We start from the raw sequence: 18,159 nt of genomic DNA on the forward strand, positions 1-18,159 counted from the left end.
GCTTTTCAGCCAGGTGCCCTCCAAAAGTCTGCTGTTTTGTCATTCGCATTTTTCATCCACTCCTTGCAGCATGCATCATGGGGCAATGAGTCAGTTCTACATCCACATTTCAAAACTGTCTCAAGGCCATGTTAATTAGAGCTGTATGTGTGAAATGCACTTGTTTTCACTCTCATTGTAAACAAAAGTTTTGAGTGACAATTGCCACAGATTTATATACTTGTGTGCTGCACTCGCATGCTTGGTGCACATAGCCTTGGCGGCAGTGCACAGAGATCTTGCATGGCTGCACATAGAGGAAACAAATTAGAGGGAACATTGTTCCCACCACTCTCCCGCTGTACATTCTTTTATTAATTTAAGATTGCGCAAAAGTATCAAAGGACTTTACATGAGCACCAGTTGAACTAAGTGATTTGCACATAATTACAGGATATTGAGCCTCCCTCCAAGACTCAAACCCTGTTTCCTAGCCTCATGGTCATCTCTGTAGCCCTTATGCTACTTTCTCTGCTCAAATCGAGAAGATCAGCATATAACATGTCTGGCACTCCTTTGGAACGCACAATTAAAATGCATTCCCATTATGCGTTCCAAAGCAGCGCCAGCCATCTTGTTTCCAGGGCTATATCCTGCAGTGTAACAATGAACTCAGTGCTAAGCATTTCAATTTTATGGCAAGACCGGAGGCTCATATTATGCATTTCTTTTCTTGTTTAATCAAATAGCAGCAGTCAAGAAAACAACAACTCCCAGAAGGCCAAAGGAAAACGGGCCAATGGGAGACAAACAGTATTACAATAAGTCCACCAATCACAGATCATCAGACCCCTAAATACGTATCTTGACTGTGAACAGCCCTCTTTTCTTGCTGCTTACAGTCAGGATAAGTATTTTCACTTCTATGCTCGCTTTTATATTTAATGTTTTTTCATTACTGTAATATTGTTACTTATCGTATATTTAGTCCGGTTAAAAGCGCAGCGTTGCTCTTGCTGTCCTTCTATTTATAGTCGGCTCTTAGCCGCATATTGCCGGTTAGCGTGTCTCGCGCGTGGGTAATTTTTCCCCTCACCGGCGTTCTAAACGGCCGTCTCTTCACAGCGCGTCTTCACTTTGTCAGCGCTGGTCGGAAACGGCAGTTTAGCGCTTTTCCTGCTCTTCCTTCGCTTCACGGACGTTTTACTCACCATGCTGCAGCTTCAGCAGCCTTCGTCTCCCGTCAGGTTTATTCCCTGTGGTCCTTTTTTCCCCGCCCACAGACGGAGCCTTGTTAGTCTGTTCTCCTGTTTCAAGAGCTCTTTAACCCTTTCACATCTTGTCATTTATTATTGATTAATCCATTTTTCAATGGAAATGGAAGGCTCTTTGTTGAATAATGGCTTGGAAGAGGATGAACATATGAATGACCAGCTTAATGATTTTATTCAAAGCCCTGTAGAACAAGCTGTGTCAAACTCCATTGATAAATTATCAAGAACTTTGGAAAATACAGTTTTATCTTTGGTTTCCAAGACGATTTTGGCCCAATCTGCGGGGATAAGCAGAAAACGCCTTATTTTTAAAAATGTTTCCAAGAAGGCATTGGTTAGTGAGGTTACCTCACAAAAGGCAGAGGACGCGGCTCCTCAAAAGGCTCCTACTAAGGAGTATCTAAATTTTTACTCTCTAAACCGTCTCTTAAATGTACTAAGAAATCTAAACACATTTCTGATCCCATAGTGATTTCCAGTATTTTAAATACTGATGATAATGGCACAGATTCCGTCTCTGACGCTAATGTTTGAGATGATGATGACTCTGTTTTTTCACCCCCTCCAAAGAAAGCAAAGATAACAGCGGAAGACGCTAACCAGACTCCAATGATGACGGATGCAGAAGGGGTTCCTATGTTTAACCCGATTGATATTCATCATCCTAATTCAACGGAATGGTTTCCTGCGGATCATGTAGGTGTTTATGTGACTTCTAGATTACGCACAGCCTTGGATAAGCAAACCAGAGGCAAACTCCGTTCGGAGTGTCCTCGTCCTTCTCCCGCATCCAAGATTACTTCCACCCCAGCTATTGATCCTTCCCTCATTATCTTCTTCACCAAGTTCAGTAAAGATCCACGCAAGGGCGTGGACAAAGCCTGGTCCACTTGCCAGGATGAACTGCTGGATGTAGTGGGTCGCCTCACCTGGATTTTTTATATGGCCGAAGCGGCCTGTCTGGACAATTGTTCCATCAATCCAGCGAATTTATCCCTATGGGTTCAAAGATCCTTTTGCCTATTAGGCAATGCCAATGCAGCAATGACTCAAGAACTCAGGAAAGGCCTCCTCCTTAAATTGGACCCAAAGCTGGTCAATCTCGCAGGGTCAGATCCAGGTTTGAAAGTGGAAGGACTACTTTTTGGGGATTCCTTTATTGAGGAATTGAGCAAATACGTTTCAACGTTTGCCTCCTTGGACAAGGCCCAGCAGTCGCTAAAAAAGATGTTTCATAGTCGGGTTTTTGCCAGGGCCGGCAGCGGCAGGTACCACTCTGCTGGCCGTCCATACAATCACCAAGGTTCCCGTAGTGCCTTCAATGCCTCCTACCAGGAGTACGGACTGCAGTTTTACCCCCAAAGAGGACGCGGTTTCCGCAACAGAGGCAGCCAAGCTCCCAGACCTGCAGTCCAAACCGGTAAGTCTTTCTTCTGGCCCTCCTATTGTAGGGAGTCGGCTTCGGTTGTTCCTTCTAAAATGGCAGTCGATAACTTGGGATCCATGGGTATTAAATACTGTCCAAGGTTACAACATGAAACTCTATACACAGCCTTTTCAGACCCTTTTTCCTCAACCTCCCAGGTTTTCCCAAGAAATGGCGTTAGCAATTTCAGCGGAAATCCAGGCTCTTCTTCAAAAGCACGCCATCATCCCTTGTCATCCGTATTGTTCAGGTTTCTGGTCCAGAAAAAGAACAAAAAGATGCGCCCAGTCATCAATCTAAAATTTTTCAACCAATTTGTAGTTTACCGTCACTTCAAGAGGGAGACTATTCTCCATCTCAGGGATTCTCTTCTTCAGGGCGATTGGATGGTTCGTTTGGATCTTCAGGACGCTTACCTGTCAGTTCCTATGCATCCAGATTTCAGAACATTCCTTCAATTCGAATGGATGAATCAGTTTTATCACTTTTCTTCCCTTCCTTTCGGTCTTTCTTCAGCATCCTGGTGTTTCACAAAACTCTTGAAACTGGTCGTAGCTTTCCTCAGGGCACGGGGTATCAGATTGATCATTTATCTAGACAATATCCTCTTTATGGACCAAGATCGTGCTGTCCTTCAATCTCATCTTCACTTGGCTTCCTCACTTCTCACCGATCTGGGTTTCCTCATAAACAACGAGAAGTCCTCTCTGGGTCCAGTCCAACGCATAGAGTTTTTAGGTTTCCTCGTATACTCGGTGGCAGCTACTCTTCTTCTTCCCCTTGCAAAGATAAAGTCCATAAAGTCAGAAATTATTCACACCCTACGCAAATCCCTTATATCTCTCAGATCTTTGGCAAGGATTGTGGGCCTTCTTTCCTCTTCCATTCAGGCCATATTTCCAGGTCCTCTTCATTACAGAGCCCTTCAAAGACTCAAAATTCGGCATCTTCATAAGGGTCTCGCTTATTCAGACAACGTGGCTTTAGATCCCGATTCTCGCACAGAACTTCAATGGTGGATAGACCATTTAGATGCCTGGAACGGCAGGACCATATTTGCGTCAGCCCCAGATCTTGTGTTAGAATCCTATGCAAGCCTCTCCGGTTGGGGAGCCCGGTGTGGTACAATCTCGACTGGAGGTACATGGGCGGTCATTACAACATTGGCGGTAAAAGCCGCTTACCTCTGTGCAGAAGACCGCCAACACACCGCCGCGGCCGCGGAAATCAGCCACAGGTATTATGACCCACAGCTCGGAATCCGCCAAAATTCAGACACCCACACAAGTCCGCCACACCAAAGGTCAGTGATAAACTGGCGAAAACAAATCCTCCACCGTCACGCCAACAGAAGTACGCCCACACTATCACGACACACGAATCCATGCGGCGGTCTTTCAACCGCGATATTCCATTAGTGGTACACACCGCCGTGCTCAAAATACACACACATTTACAAAACACAACCACATTGGACAATTCCAAATACACACACCTGATACACATACACACACCACTCCCACACACCCATTACAATATAAAACACACACCCACATCACCCACAAACCCCTACGATCAAAATTACAGAAAGAAGGCCAGAGAGAGACACCACAAACAACTACCAAGCATTCACAGGCACACAATACCATCACCCACATTACTTCCACGCACCTCACACAACACACCACTAAATATCACCCCACTTATCACTACACACACCACCCCACACATCACCCACACCACCCCATGGCACGGCAAAGACAGCCCAGGTTCTCTGAGGAGGAGCTCAGGGTCATGGTGGAGGAAATCATCCAGGTAGAGCCACAGCTGTTCGGATCACAGGTGCAGCACGCCTCCATAGCTAGGAAGATGGAGCTATGGCGAAGAATAGTGGACAGGGTCAACGCAGTGGGACAGCACCCAAGAAATAGGGAGGACATCAGGAAGAGGTGGAACGACCTACGGGGGAAGGTGCGTTCCGTGGTCTCAAGACACCACCTTGCGGTTCAGCGGACTGGCGGCAGACCCCCACCTCCTCCCTCACAACTAATAACATGGGAGGAGAAAGTCTTGGCGATTCTGCATCCTGAGGGCCTCGCAGGAGTAGATGGAGGAATGGACTCTGGTAAGTCAAATCTTAACTAGTACATCCCCCACCCTACCTGCATGCTATCACATACCCCTACACTCACCCCCATCACTCCAACTCCTCACAAATGCCCCAATATCACAAACCACACATCCCAACTCCAAGCCCTGCATGCAACAACAAAGCATGGACACCCATCATCAAAGCATGGCCACTGCACATACCCATACACCCCCCTAAACCACGTTAACACAAGGTCCCACACAGGAATGCAAGCACTGGGGTACAAGGCTCACCCACCTATTGCACACCATAGCACACACAGATGTAATAAACATCCTTTTATACCCCTGCAGGACCCCTACCCAACGTCACCGGACAGGAGGGTCCACACATGTCCACACAACCAACAGAAGAGGCCCACAGTGATGACAGCAGCTCTGTGCAACTGGATCTAGATGACGAGCCCGGCCCATCGGAGACCTCGGGACAGTCGGTTCCCCTCACACTGGCACAGCCCACCACAGAGCTTCTCCCCTCTGGAAACACAGCACAGCACCCACCCAGCGGGCCCATACCTCTGTCCCCAGGACACGTGAAGCAGCAGTGTGTCTACCACTACAAGGAACCCAGGATAACCCACCACCCCAACAACAACAGGGACCTTGGGGCAGTGGTAGTGGGCACACACTCCAGGGGACGGTGGCCCAGGAACACAGGGAACTGGGAAGGCTGCTGTGCGACAGGGGGAGGGCAGGCCCAGGCAACCCACACTCCACGAGGCCCTCTCCAACATCAAGGGAGCCTACCACCACTCCCAGGAGACGATGGCAACGGTACTGGCCAAGTTTCAGGAGACCCAGCGCCTGCAGGAGGAACAGTATTTGGGCTTCAGGGAGGAACTCAGATCCATCAATTCCACCCTGGGCACCATCGTAGGGGTGCTGAAGGAAGTACTCAACACCAGGAGGGACACTGTGGCACAACAAGGGTCCCTGACACTAGACTGGACGATGAACTGCCCACCACCTCTGCCGGCGCTAGTGGACAAGACGCCCTGTCACAGGACCACCGCACCAGCACCCCACCCCCTGCAGAGGGAGAACCACCCCGCAAATGGTTCCTGAGATCCTGGACAAAGACAGAGAATGATGCCAAGACCCCGCCAAGAAATGAGACCACCCTGAACGTCATCTTACTGTCCCACTTTGTCACTCTGTCCATCCTCAAACTGCCCCAGCTCTACTTCCTATGCCCATTTGGGCAATGCACCTGTGAGACTAATAGCTTTGACTCTGCCATGGACATTTCTCCACCATCACCCCTCACCATTTGACAACCTCCTCCAATATTGAGTACATAAACACCCTTGAAGCACAAAACAATCTGGAGTCAGTCTGTGATTTCGAAATAGTGTATTAGCAATTACACTGTCAAAATGCTCTTTCAAATGTAATGTCAACATACCTATGTCACACAGCTCTAGTCCATGCGGAAACAAAGCAGATATCACATAGTGGGACCCACATCTGTGAAATCGTAAGGGAAAGTGAAAACTCAGTGACCATACACTGGGTGAAAACGACATACAGTAGAGAGGTAGTAGTGGTAAAATACATGTAGTAGGCAGGTTTGTATTCTTACCTGTGTCTCACTGGAAATATTGCAGGATCTCTGAGTCCCTGTTGTGCATGTCTTCTTCCTCTGCTTCCTCGTCTTCACTGTCCACAGGCTCCACAGCTGCCACAACACCGCCATCTGGACCATCCTCCTGCAGAAAAGGCACCTGTCGTCGCAAAGCCAAGTTGTGAAGCATACAGCAGGCCACGATGATCTGGCACACCTTCTTTGGTGAGTAGAATAGGGATCCACCTGTCATATGGAGGCACCTGAACCTGGCCTTCAGGAGTCCGAAGGTCTGCTCGATCACCCTCCTAGTTCGCCCATGGGCCTCATTGTAGCGTTCCTCTGCCCTTGTCCTGGGATTCCTCACTGGGGTCAGTATCCATAACAGGTTGGGGTAACCAGAGTCACCTGCAAATGGTGAGGGACACCTGTTAGACACACACTAACCTGTAGGGATAACCCCAAACCAAGACAACAATTCCCAATGACTTGCTTCCAGGTGCTCACCTAATAGCCACACACGGTGCCTCTGGAATTGACCCATCACATAAGGGATGATGCTATTCCGCAGGATGTATGCGTCATGCACTGAGCCAGGGAATTTGGCGTTCACATGGGAGATGTACTGGTCTGCCAAACACACCATCTGCACATTCATGGAATGATAACTCTTCCGGTTTCTGTACACCTGTTCACTCCTGCGGGGGTACCAAAGCCACATGTGTCCCATCAATAGCACCTATGATGTTGGGGGTATGTCCCAGGGCATAGAAATCACCTTTCACTGTAGGCAAATCCTCCACCTGAGGGAAAACGATGTAGCTCCGCATGTGTTTCAGCAGGGCAGACAACACTCTGGACAACACGTTGGAAAACATAGGCTGGGACTTCCCTGATGCTATGGCCACTGTTGTTTGAAATGACCCACTTGCAAGGAAATGGAGTACTGACAGCACCTGCACTATAGGGAGGATTCCTGTGGGATGGTGGATAGCTGACATCAGGTCTGGCTCCAACTGGGCACACAGTTCCAGGATTGTGGCACGATCAAGCCTGTAGGTGATGATCACATGTCTTTCCTCCATTGTTGACAAGTCCACCAGCGGTCTGTACACAGGAGGATGCCGCCATTTCCTTACATGTCCCAGCGGACGGTGCCTATGAAGGACAACAGCGAGCACAGAGTCAACCAACTCAGAGGTACATACCGACAGCTTACACAGAACATGAATCAGAATCCGAAATTTGGCCTGTGTGATTGTTGAGGCAAGGCCTAGGTATGTGTGACGCAGTTAAAATTAAGCCATGTGGGCCCCTGAAATGGCGGCTGCCTGACCTGTAAAGTGGGACAATGGGATGTGAGGTAACTGCGCTGGCCTTGTACATCATCGCGGTAGGCGGTCGAAGACCGCGCCGCAATTCTGCATTGGTTAACATTGGACCCTATAGGTCCCAGGAGCCAATGACGATGTCCGCCGGCGGTGACGGTACTCACCGCCGTGGACGTGACCGCCATTTCCTATCTGTTCAATCACTCAATACCTGATCTTTGACAGGAGAGGACCTACACTGCAAGTGCTGCTGTGACTTCGGTCTGGAAGAGACAATGGCTTGTGCGTCTGGGGAAAGGGCCCCTGCATTCACATCTGAGGAGTTGCAGAAACTCGTGGATGGGGTCCTCCCCCAGTACACGCTACTCTACAGTCCTCCAGACAAACAGGTAAGTACACCGGGAGCATGCTGTATGGGCTATGCCTGTGTGGAGTGGGGTGGATGAAAGATGGAGGGGGGAGAATGAGGCGTGCATGAAACGAAGGTGAGTGCATGTGCCACATGGCAAGGGTAGGGATGGGGGCCAATGACTGTGACGGTGCAGTTGGTAATAACTTTTCTTTTCCCCCTGTACAATTTATGTAGGTCAGCCCCCACCAGAAAAAGGATATTTGGCGTGCCATCGCCATGGACTTCCGGACCCTGGGGTTCTACCACAGACGGAGCACCCACTGCCGTAAGAGATGGGAGGACATTCGCCGCTGGAGAAAGAAGACGGCGGAGACCCAGCTGGGGATGGCCTCCCAACGTGGGAGGGGTGCCCGTCGCACCATGACCCCCCTGATGTGCAGGATCCTGGCGGTGGCGTACCCGGAGTTGGATGGGCGCTTGAGGGCATCACAGCATCCACAAGGGGGTGAGTACACTCTCATTCTGCTGATTTTGCACGCAGTGGAGGTGTCTGGGTGGGGGAGGTGGGCTGTGGATTTCCCTAGGCCAGGGCGAGTGTGCTAGTTAGGTCCCCTTGTTCTGGCAGACCCTGTGGCACCCCACCCCACCTGTGTACAGTGCCAACTACACCTAGTCAGGCTCCTGTGTCATCCATGTGTGCAGATGCCGGCCATGGCCTTGTAGGCCATGTCCCAGGGATTGAACAGTGGAGCTCAAGTGCGCGGCGTAGTGCAGTGGGCTTCTGTGTCTGTCGTGTCCGCCAACGGTAGCGGTAATGCATGCACTCAACATGTCTTTCTTCTGTCGTCCCCCTTCTGTTTGTGGTCTACCTGTTCTTGTGTGCATTAGCTTCATGAGGCGGAGGAGCAGTGGCACCGGAGCAGGAGGGAGCTGCATCCCACATGGCCATGGAGGGCAAGACAACGGACTCTGAGTTCACCAGTGGGAGGGCGAGGGGAGCTCCACGGCGGGGACAGGAGCTGACACCAGTGACACAGACTCGTCCTCCGATGGGAGCTCCCTTGTGGTGGCGGCAACATCTGTGCCCCCCGCATCTACAGGTACAGCCGCCACCCCCCCTACCAGCACCGCCCTCACAGCAGCCCCTCAGCCTTTGCCCCGTGCCCGCTCACGCAGGAGGGTGGGCATCACCTTCGCCCCAGGCACCTCAGGCCCTGCCCCAGTCACCCCTGCTGCCCTCAGTGAGGAGGCCATTGACCTCCTCAGGTCCCTCACTGTTGGGCAGTCTACCATTTTGAATGCCATCCAAGGTGTAAAAAAGGCAGTTGCAACAAACAAATGCTTTCCTGGAGGGCATTCATTCTGGTCAGGCGGCCCTTCAGCGGGCTTTTCAGACTCAGCACTGATGGCAGCCATTGTCCCTGTCTCTAGCCTCCCCCCTCCAACTTCCTCCACCCAGACCCAATCCCCTCTTCCAAAGCACACCTTCAGACCTGCATGCACACGTCAACACACAAGGGAAGCTCAGGCAAACATAAGCACCACACATCCCACAGGCACTCATGCAAGCATCACACACATGCGGACACACCAACATCCACTGCCTCCACTGTGTCCCCCTCCTCCTTGTCCCCCTACTCCCTCCCAGTCTCATCTGCACTCACACCTGCATGCACTACATCTACAGCCACTACTTCCATCACCAGCACACACACCACCACACCCCGCTCACATGCAGTCACCACCCCCACTGCCATTCACACGTCCCCTGTGTCCTCTCCCAGTGTGTCTGTGACGCCACCTCCCAAGATACACAAACGCAGGCACACATCCACCCAACAGCCATCCACCTCACAACAGGCTCCAGCGCATGCACCTTCACCCAAAGTCACCAAACGAACACCTCCTACAACCACAACCTCTTCCTCCACTCCCAAACCCCCTCCAGCTACCCGTCCCAGTGTTTCCCAAAAACATTTCCTGTCCAACCTTGACCTCTTTCCCACACCTCCCCCACCCCGTCCGTCTCCTAAGGCCTGACTCTCCAGGTCCCAACCTTGCACCTCAGCCACAACATCTCCGGGACCAGTGGTGCCTGTAGTCACCGGAGTCTGGAGTGCACCGGCCACCAGGGCAGCCAGTGTGGCACAGAGCCACAGCACGGACAGTCCCCCACCTGTGAAGCATCAAAAGTTGGCCAGTGCCCGGCGAGAGAGGGGGCAGACTCCAGCCACCAAAGCCACTCCCAAGGGTACAGGTGGGAGTGTGGAGTCAGCTGCGACACCTTCCAAGGTGGGGAAGGGCCACATAAAGTCAGCAAGGCTGGGAAGAGCAGCACGGCAGAGAAGACCGCCATCATCCCCGCTGCCCAGGAGGCCACCGCCATCATCCCCGCTGCCCAGGAGGCCACCGCCAGCACCTGCCCTGCTGCCCAAGAGGCCACAGCCATCATCCCTGCTGCCCAGGAGGCCACTGCCAGCACCTGCCCTGCTGCCCAAGAGGCCACCGCCATCATCCCCACTGCCCAGGAGGACACCGCCACCAGCCCCACTGGGCCAGAGAGGACCGCCAGCACCAGTCCCGCTGGGCCAGACAGGACCGCCAGCACCAGCCCCGCTGGGCCAGACAGGACCGCCAGCACCAGCCCCGCTGGGCCAGAGAGGACCGCCAACACCAGCCCCGCTGGGCAAGAGAGGACCGCCAGCACCAGCCCCGCTGGGCCAGACAGGACCACCAGCACCAGCCCGCTGGGCCAGACAGGACAGCCAGCACCAGCCCCGCTGGGCCAGAGAGGACCGCCAGCACCAGCCCCACTGGGCCAGACAGGACCGCCAGCACCAGCCCTGCTGGGCTATGAAGGACCACCAGCAGCTGAGTCACTGCAAAGGACACCGCCGCCACAAGCACCGCTGAACAGGCACCGCCGCCACAAGCACTGCTGAACAGGGCACTGCCGCCACAAGCACTGCTGAACATGGCACCGCCGAACAGGGCACCACCGCCACAAGCACTGCTGGCCCATGACCACCAAGGGCACTGACGCTACTGAGTCCGTCACGAGCAGGATGAAGCACTCTGGGCACAAAGCCCCCTCCAGAACCAGTGGAGATTTAAATCCACTACTTCTGTCCTTGGCAGGATGAAGCACTCTGGGCACAAAGCCCCCTCCAGAACCAGTGGAGATTTACATCCACTACCTCTGTCCTTGGCAGGATGAGCCACTCTGGGCACCAAGCCCCCTCCAAAACCAGTGGAGATTGACATCCACTTGAGAGACTGTGGCTTTGCACTCCCCAGGATAAAGCAGTGGGCAACCCACCCACTGGAGAGACTTGAGAGACTGTGGCTTTGCACTCCCCAGGATTGTACAGTGGGCAAACCACCCACTGTAGAGACTTGGGAAACTGTGGCTTTGCACTCCCTAGGATAAAGCAGTGGGCAAACCACCCACTGTAGAGACTTGGAGACTGTGGCTTTGCACTTCCCAGGATGAAGCAGTGTGCAAACCACCCACTGTAGAGACTTGAGAGACTGTGGCTTTGCACTCCCTAGGATTGAACACTGGGCATGTGGCCCCCTCCTGGTATGGCGTTGTGCACTCAACCGGCTGAGGTGCCTCCCCTTTCCCTCCCCCTGAGGTGCCTGTTTTATTGCTATCTGATGCCCCTGCAGTGTTCTCTCCTTCATGGTTGGGGATCTTGTGTGGGCCTCGCCCATACCGTGTGGGCCCAGTGTTCCACGGACTTCAATGGAGCACCACCTGGACTACTATTCTTGGAGTATATTTTGTTTATAGTGTATATATGTATATTTTTGCATCCTGGATTTTAATATATTACAATGGTTACACTCATTTTCTTTGGTCTTTGCATTCTTCCGGGGGGGTTGCGGGGTGTAACTGTAATGTATCATGCTGTATTAGTGTGTGTGTTGTAGGTGAGGGTGGGGGTGGGGGTGTTGCGTGTGTGTGTCCCTGTTTTTTCCCTCCCCCCTCCCCTGTGTCATAGGTGCAGTACTCTCCGTGGTCTTCACCGCCGGCGTTCGTGCTCCTGGTGGAGGAGCAAGAAGGTAAGGGTTGGCAGGATGTGCAGCTCTGGTTCCATGGCATCCTGATTCCTCGTGGGGTGTGTAGAGGTGAGCGTTTTCCCTTCGAAGTCCTGTTTCCGCCGTGTTTTTGTCCGCAGTGAATCCGCCCCGGAAAAGGTGGCGGATTGGTAGGTTGTGATACTGTGGGCGGTACATTGTCTCCCCCCTGTCTGTTGGCGGTGACCGCCGCGCCTTTTGTTTGTACCGCCTTGGCGGTTGGAGTGTTAAAGTGGCTGTCTTTGTTGGCGGTTTCTGCCACGGTAGTAATTCAAATTTTTTTACCGCCGGCCTGTTGGCGGTCTTACCGCCGCCTTAACACCGTCCGCCAGGGTTGTAATGACCACCATGGTCTCTTCAGGAGTCACGGTTGCAAATCAACTGTTTAGAGATGCTTGCCGGCTCCTCTGCAGTCAAAAGTCTAGTACGAGATCGAGTATGTTGTTCAGTTCTTCTCAGAATGGACAACATTTCCACGGTCAGATATATCAACCGTCTGGGAGGCACAAGATCCAAACCTTTAGCGGATTTAGCAAAAGGGTTTTGGGAGTTTTGTCTTCAAAGAAAAATCCCGGTCCAAGCGGAATACATCCCAGGCAATCTCAATACAGTAGCGGATTGGCATTTTCGCTTTCTTCAAGACTCCAGCGATTGGAAGCTTCATCCCGAAATTTTCCGGGCTGTTTCTCGCAAATGGGGTCCATTCCAAATAGACCTCTTTGCGTTGCGTCTCAACACTCAGTAACCCCACTTCTACAGTTGGCGCCCAGATCCATTCACTCTAGCCTTCAATGCTTTTTCTCAGGATTGGTCAACATCCCTGAACTGTGCTTTTCCCCCTTTCATTATGATAAACAGGCTTTTGGCGCACATCAGACGTCAACAAGCAGAGGTAGTTCTCATAGCTCCTTTCTGGCAATACCAAGTATGGTTTCCTTCTCTTCTAGAGTTGGCAATAGACCTTCCTTTTCTCCTTCCCTCCTTTCCAGACCTTCTCACCAACCCCTTCGGTCTGTCTCACAACTTGATTCTGGACAACCTTCTATCCCTTTCAGCGTGGAAGTTGTCAGAGATTCCCATCCCATACTGGCGATTTCGGCAGAAGCTTCAGGCTTTATTGAACATTCCTGGGCATCAGGCACAAAAAAGGCCTATTGTTCAGCTTTATCCTTATGGCATAGCTGGTGCATGGAAAAACATATCAATTCCCTTTCAGCAGATGTAACTTTTATAGTTATTTTCTGGCAGCGGAAGATCTATACAGATCAGCAATTTCTTCTTCTCATCCATCCTCTAGTTTGTCGACTGTTGAAGGGAGTAACGTTTTCTAATCCTCCTTTACCCAAATACAGTGCTTTATAGGATGTCAATGTTGTGTTTAAACTGTTTTTATCTTGGCCTGACAACGATATATTTCCTTTAAAAAACTTGTATGCAAAGTTGGCTATATTACTATGTTTGGTTTCATTTAAACGTCTTTCAGATGTTAGAGCTCTGGAGTTTACCCCTTCTGGTGTTTTATTTAATATTCATAGACGTACAAAAACTAATTTGTCATCAGTTTTTTAGCCTTATTTTGCTGACCACCCTAAACTCTGTATGGATCAATGTTTAAAGATATATGAGCAACAAACAGCCGATATGAGATCTTCTTCTGCTTCCCAACTCCTTACTTCCTTCAAAAAACCTTTTAAACCTTTTTCTTCCCCAACCCTAGCCCGCTGGATTAAATGGATTATGTCCTTAGCCGTCATTGACACTTTTGCTTTTGATGCCCATTCTGCGAGAGGCGCTATGGCTTCCAAAGCCTTTTGGGCCGGTTCAGACGTTGGAGGATATTCTCAAATCGGCTGATTGGTCTAACGACAATGTCTTTAAGGTGTTTTATTGCAAACCGGTGCATCATGTTGCTTTAGATGTTGTTAATATGCTTTGAACTTGCATAATATGAGCCTCCGGTCTTGCCATAAAATGTAGATTTTCCTAGTAATCTATGACGGAAAGTCTAAATTTTATTAAAGACACAGAGATGAGTATTATCCCGCCTCAACAATCAATAAGATGATTGTTTTTTTCCCTCCCTTTCAGCATCATCTACTTCTTCACAACCTTCACCGTGGGTTCATCCCTCAGAGGATCGTCAGGGCTCATCTTCATTGGCTTCACTTCTTTATCTACACTGTCTCTCTTCGGATGTTATCCTTTCTACTTCTGAGATACAGTTGTTGAACCTTTGCCAAGACTTTCTGGCTTTTATCATGGCTTTTTGCATCATTTGTTCTATGGTGCCTTTTTTTTTGCTGTTTGACTCTCGCACAAGAAAAGAGGGCTGTTCACAGTCAAGATACGTATTTAGGGGTCTGATGACCTGTGATTGGTGGACTTATTGTACTACTATTTGTCTCCCATTGGCCCGTTTTCCTTTGGCCTTCTGGGAGTTGTTGTTTTCTTGACTGCTGCTATTTGATTAAAGAAGAAAAGAAATGCATAATACTCGCCTCTGTGTCTTTAATAAAATTCCGTCATAGATTACTAGGAAAATCTACATCATGAATGACATTATTTATAATTTCCTATAATTTCTGCAATTATTATGAAATATAAGTATCCAGCATCTGTATTGTATTAATTATCCCATCTGCAGATCGTTACTCTTTGTGACCAGTCCCCCCCTGACAATGCCTTTGTCCACTGGCTCGTTGTCAGCCATGCTATCCGCGTCATGTCAGGGCCAGTGCCGTGTGCTGTCCTTTAGATGGAGTGGTCTGTTAGTGCGTTAAATAATTGCACTTAGAGAGTGCACCTTAGAGACTTGAAAGTGGTGTGTGAAATATCCTCGGGCCAAGGGTCTCTAGGGAACGTCACATGCAGGCATGTTTTATGTCGAGGTCTGATCCATACAGCATGTATGGCTACTAGTATCAGCAATGAGCAAATCTCACAAAAGGAGAAATTCCACCAATAGTGCCTTGCGATGCCAGGCTTCAAACTGCCTGACAAACAGAGACTCTGCTAAGAGAATTATGGGGGTCATTACGACCCTGGCGGCCGGTGGTATGTTGCCGGTAACACCGCCAACAGGCTGGCGGTTTTTCCGCCAGCAATTATGACCGTGTCGGAATTGCCACGGCCATACCGCCGGCCCCTCCATTTTCCCGCCAGGATTCCGCCTGGCGGTCATAATCCCCTGGGCAGCATTGCAAGCACCGCTGCCCTGGGGATTATGAGTCCCCACCGCCGGCCTGTCCGTGGTGGTACACACCGCCATTGAAAGGCCGGCGTAAGGGGACTTGGGGTGCCCCTGGGGGCCCCTGCACTGCCCATGCACTTGGCATGGGCAGTGCAGGGGCCCCCAGGCATAGGCCCGTCGCACATTTCACTGCCCGAATTTCGGGCAGTGAAATGCGCGACGGGTGCTACTGCACCCGCTGTACATCAGCATTGCCGCCGGCTCTATTACGAGCCGGCTGCAATGCTGATGCGACATTTCCGCTGGGCCAGCGGACGGTAACACTGTTACCGTCCGCTGGCCCAGCGGAAATGTCATAATAGGGAGACAGGAATACCGCCGGCAATGGCGGTATTCTGTCTCCCGCGGCCTCTGCGGTCTTTTCAAAAGAACGCCGAGGTCGTAATGACCCCCTAAATGTCTTTGTATAACGGGTTGCTATCTAAGTCATGGCGCAACAGCATACACTACATCACATTGTTCGAATGAATACAGAATACCCGATAATCAATGTATGGGAGAGAGTGCCAGACAAACTGTAGAGGTGTCATCTAAGGTGAAGCTTGATGTGTACTGATAATATCCACCAAACCGCCTGCATAGTATTACACTCTGGCAACATACTGTGTTAGAAAGCTTCAGTAGAATAATGCCATTAGCATTGTTGCCAGTTCCAGTTCAATAAATAACATTTTGTGCTACCAATGAAAATAGCACTGATGACTTTTACAGCTGACTCAGATCTGTTTGTACGATATGACCAATACTGCAGACAGCTCAGACACCGCTGACACACAGCTGATAGGAGATAAAGCACTAAAATTCGGCTAGTTGCCTATAATAAACATGCATTATATTACCCCCAGTTACTACGCAATATATTGTCTTTCTCAATAAACAAGTCATAACACTTTTATGGAGTTTCAGTAACTTATATTGCACAACTGCTTACCAAGCTAAAACTTACAACAACAAAAATATTAATCACATAGGCGAAACCTAATGCATTTACCAATGCTCTTTAACTTTTGTTCCTAGCTCTACTTTAACCACCTCCTAGGCTAGGGGTCACAATGCCAGGGATTGCCGGGGGGAGTCAGGAGTCATTGTTGAGACTGGTAACAACATCCATTGACAGGTTTAGACAGATTGATACTTAGAGGGATACGCAAAGACAGGTAGTTCCTTATGGAAACAGTCTAGGGTGTACAAGGCGCTCCATTTCATTCCCCAAGTTTTTTATATGTCTCTGTCTCCCTATGTCTGTCTGTCTCGCGCTGCCTCTTCCTGTCTTTATTTCCTGTCTAACTCTGTCTCATCATACCTCTCTTTCTCCTCATCTCTCCTGGTCTGCCTTCAGCTTCATGTCACTCTTTCTGTCCCTAGCTGTCCCTCTTGCTCCCACCATTTCTCTGCGTACTTGTCATTATTCTGACTCTCACCTTTCTTTCCCTGCCTCATTCCCCATCTCTCACTGCTTTTATCCAAACTCCTCTTCATTTTCCTCTTTTCATTTCTATCGCCCCATCTTTCTGTCTCTCCCTTTATCTGTTTCTACTTGTCCTTCTCTGCCTCTTTGTCTCTTTATTTCTCTCGCACTCTCTTCTCTTATGCACTTCTCTGTCTCCACATCTCTACCTTTCAATGTATCCCACTTTTTTCAGTGGCTGTATAAGGTTCAAACAGGGTCTCGTTATATCCCGTGTCTACACACTCTTCACTCATCTATGGTGGAGGAAGTAAGGAGGATCCTGCTGTATCACGGTGCCGGCGGGTGCTTCTGAGCCAGATCTGGAAATTGGGTTTCTCCCCAGCAGAGGTACGCACCTTGTCCAAGCAGGAACCACAATCCTAGTCAGGGTAAGTCAGATACACATAAAGTTAACTGGTGCTAACTCACTGGTAGCTTTACACAGAAAAGTCAGGCTTAACTTAGGAGGCAATGTGTAAAATATTTGTGCTACACTTCAAACAGCACAACAGTGAAAACACCACACACAAATAAGGTGCACCAGGTTAGAAAAATAGAGCATTATTTAATGAACAAAACAAGACCAAAACTACAAAAAATCCAATAAGTAGAAGTTGAAATATGAATTTTCAAAGCAATAATGAAATTAGTGCTCAGGAGTGGAAAGCACCAACCGTGGCTATCTGGTCACGCTAGACCAGACCAAAGTTCAGGCCTACCACGATGCAGCACAGGCCAGCTTGGTACCAAGTACCTTGGTCCTTGAGATGTGTTGGTTCTGATGTGCGCAGCGATGAGTCGGTTCTGGGTCAGTGCTAAAGAAAGCAGTGAAGCGATGCATCGGCGTCAGACTGGGGGATGAAAGCAATGCACCGATTCCAGGCCACAAAGAGAGGGAGATTGCTTTGCGCAGGTGGCAATACAATGCTCCGATCCTCGCAGCAGCAATGCACTGTCGATAGTGAAGCAGTGTACTCGATTCTCGCAGCAGCAATGGTGCGGTTGTGAAGTGTAGATGGCGAAGGTGAAACATCGGATTCCGGTCGGCGCAACAAGGTCAATGCATGGTTTCTTTGCAGGAGGGCCAAAAAAAAACAATTCAAATGGCTCAGAACTGGGTTGGCACCACTTGGCAGGGCAGGACTCACACTTGGCAGTGTCCACAGGCTGTTGCAGGATTGTTAGAAGCCTTTTGTGCCCCTGAGACTTCAGAAAACAGGAGGCAAGCCAGCAAGCCCTTGGAGCCACTCTTAGTTCAAGTGATGCAGATCCAGCCCTTCTCACCCAGGCAGGGAAACA

At 50.1% G+C, this 18,159-nt stretch overlaps 1 long non-coding RNA gene across 3 annotated transcripts in view; it reads left to right on the forward strand.

Moving 5' to 3' along the window:
- The window catches only part of LOC138299505 (uncharacterized), a 242,379-nt gene that overhangs the window by 184,808 nt on the left and 39,412 nt on the right, over nucleotides 1-18,159 (forward strand). Inside the window, exon 5 of one of the 3 annotated variants that reach the window (XR_011204761.1) lies at nucleotides 14,249-14,636. The exons of the other annotated variants lie outside the window; for them this stretch is intronic. This is a non-coding gene — a long non-coding RNA (uncharacterized lncRNA). Of the gene's footprint in view, nucleotides 1-14,248; nucleotides 14,637-18,159 lie in introns of those variants that run through there. 3 annotated transcript variants of the gene reach the window in all.

This window comes from Pleurodeles waltl, chromosome 6, assembly GCF_031143425.1.
Source record: "Pleurodeles waltl isolate 20211129_DDA chromosome 6, aPleWal1.hap1.20221129, whole genome shotgun sequence".
In the NCBI taxonomy this organism is placed as follows: Eukaryota; Metazoa; Chordata; class Amphibia; order Caudata; family Salamandridae; genus Pleurodeles; species Pleurodeles waltl.